General features: G+C 39.5%; 1 pseudogene; it reads right to left on the bottom strand.

Moving 5' to 3' along the window:
• Positions 1-870: 870 nt before the first annotated feature.
• On the bottom strand, positions 871-1,457 carry LOC118755523 (annotated as a pseudogene).
• Between the last annotated feature and the right edge of the window lie 1,270 nt (positions 1,458-2,727).

The following is a 2,727-nucleotide window of genomic DNA, read 5'->3' as shown; positions in this document are numbered from 1 at the left end:
ATATATGTATGGGGCTAAACCAGGAATATTCATTTGAAAATGCTGATGTCCTACTCATTTATGACATGAAAGACAAAATAATGATTTTTATAAATATTATGTTCTCATTTATACATATGTAACATAGTTACTTAGTCAAATTACTTAGTAATTACTTGTATGTAAGAATACAACAACAAATTATTTATCAGAAGCATTGCCCCTTGCATATTGAAAAAAGTAATAAAAGCTCTGAAAAAAGCAAAATCGCTACAGCGAAAAGTGTTTGAAAAACCGCATAAATTCAAATCCACATAAAAAAGAACCGCATAAAAAGAGACCTAAGTGTATAAGTTGAAATTTTATAAGAAATTATTGAACATTAAAAACATTATACCTACATAGATATGTATGCACATATGTGCCTACCTAGTAGATAAAACTGGTCCAAATAGCACGAATCTATTCTTCTGTGCATGAGAATATATACAAACATATGTGAATATACATATGTATGTATATACATATCTGCATGCGTGCATACAATCCTTCCTATCCCATACATTTTTGCCGACCAAACAACGCGTTTGCCTGTCTAATCTGCTTGCCTCATTTGCCTCGCTCGTTTACTCGCCTCGCTCGTCTGCTGCTGCAAATGAGTGCCTCGCTCGCAACGACGCCATCGCGAGGGCAGAGCTAATGAGGCCCTCGTTTGCTTGCCGCTCTACTCTTGCGCTGCCCTCGTTTGATTACTCGCTCGCTGGCTGCTCAGCGCGTGCGCTCGTACTTAACGAGTGCTCATTTGCAAATAGCCTCGCGTGTTGCTCGTGTGTTGCGCTAGCTCAGAGCAAACTAACGAGCGAGCGAGGGGCTAAAGAGGCAAATCCGAACCCTGATAAGACTTCGTTAATGCCATCCTTCGAGAAAGAGCCCTTGAGTACGGAGAATTTCATTTTCTTGAAATTAACCACAGCCATTGCTGGATAACCGAAACCACCAATTTCCAAAGATTCTTCTAGGTTACTCTGAGCGCCACCCTCAGCCCGGCCCCAACCCCACAACTTCTGTTTGTACTTTTCGCCCAATTTGCGGAGTGTGACTAGGAATTTATTGCGGCACTTAGCATCACAATCAAGTATATGCGGCAGTACTGAGACAACGCAGAGCAGTTTTCCTTCGCATGCTTTATCGAAAGAGTCTTCATCTACAATCTCCAACAACTCGGGTGTGGGTACGCTGTCAGTGTGTTTATCAAGCGCCCAGCTAACAATGTCAGATGCAGTGCGGCCACCATCATATTCCGTAGCATCACTTTTACTCTTAGAGCCGGCAGGAATGAATTTAATGGTGGGATAACCGCGAATGCCATATTCCTGTGTGGTTATGGAGAAGAGCGTTTAGTTTAGGGAAAATTGATGTTTACTGTTTAGGCCTCCGCCTAAATAGATTAGAAAGAGGACACCCCTAATGTTTAACATTGCGTTAACATTGCCACTGTTAACTTTCCCCTCGCTTTCTATTTGTTTCCGTTATTGGAATAGTACCATGAACCAAAAATACAAGATCACCTAATCAAAGAAGCAAGAAAAAAGTATATTTCTGAGTGTTTTTGGCATCTGCCTAAGAATGAAAACAAACAAAGAAAACGAAAAAGGCGCGGTGATTGAGTGCGATTAAATTGGTATTTATTATGAAATATACAAAGTGAAACTTGATGACAATTAGCAAAAAAAGTTCATAAAATATGGTTTTCATGATTGAAAGTGTTTTACAATCGCATATCATTACCACGGGTCGATTTTTCAATGCCAACGTTCTGGCCACAAACGTGCACCCACTTTTCACGCAAATTTACGCCTTCTGGCAAACCAAACATACGCACAAACTTGTTCCGATCACACAGCACTTTATTTTATATCATAAATATGTAATAAACCAAAATTTATAATTAAAATCGCTGCAGAAAACACATTCAATCGCTATAACATCACTACGAAGAGGTAGAAGACGGTGTAAACAAAACCGAAAAACGTCAAAAACGCTACGGTCGGTGTTATGCAGACAAACTTTTGTTTGCCAAATTAAATGGCGGCTGCTTAGTTTGCTCGGAGGTGGTTATGTCGAGTTTGGCACAGGGTTGCACGTTCATTATGGTTTTCATGGCTATTGCCAACACGAAATGAGAATTTCAGATGTACATAACGCGCACAATTTAAAATTTTTGTATATGACAACACCGAATTTGCTGCAGTTTGACCAAACAAAATTAGTTTGCTGTGAGAGTCGCCAGACTCGCTCTCTCCGAGTTTGCTACAACAACAATTGCACGCAGTTTGCCAAACAAAATTTCTGCATAACACCAACCTACGAAAACTTTTTTCTGAAAATCGATTACAAATACAACGATGGCTGATTAGGTGATCTGTAGTCGTTGGTTCATGGAATAGTACTACTTGAAAACATCTTGGCGTATTCAAAGGTAATCTACAAAAGCAATTTGTATATATATATATATCCACAGCACATTTTTATATGAATAAATCCACATATTTAATTTAATCAAAATACTAATACCACTTTGTGTTCTTTCTTTTGCGGAAAACAAATCGGCACAACTGGTTCCAATCGTTGTGGCGATTATCACTGGTCCTTCGTCGCCACCCAAGTAAAAACTTAGGTAATTCTCTAGGGTGGGGTAACAACCCCTAAAAAAGGTGCGGAAAAGTCGGGAGGGGTACCAAACGACGC

The sequence above is a fragment of the Rhagoletis pomonella genome, unplaced genomic scaffold, assembly GCF_013731165.1.
Source record: "Rhagoletis pomonella isolate Grant_MI unplaced genomic scaffold, Rhpom_1.0 Rhpom_scaffold_06490, whole genome shotgun sequence".
In the NCBI taxonomy this organism is placed as follows: Eukaryota; Metazoa; Arthropoda; class Insecta; order Diptera; family Tephritidae; genus Rhagoletis; species Rhagoletis pomonella.
This window is presented reverse-complemented; position numbering and strand designations above follow the sequence as displayed.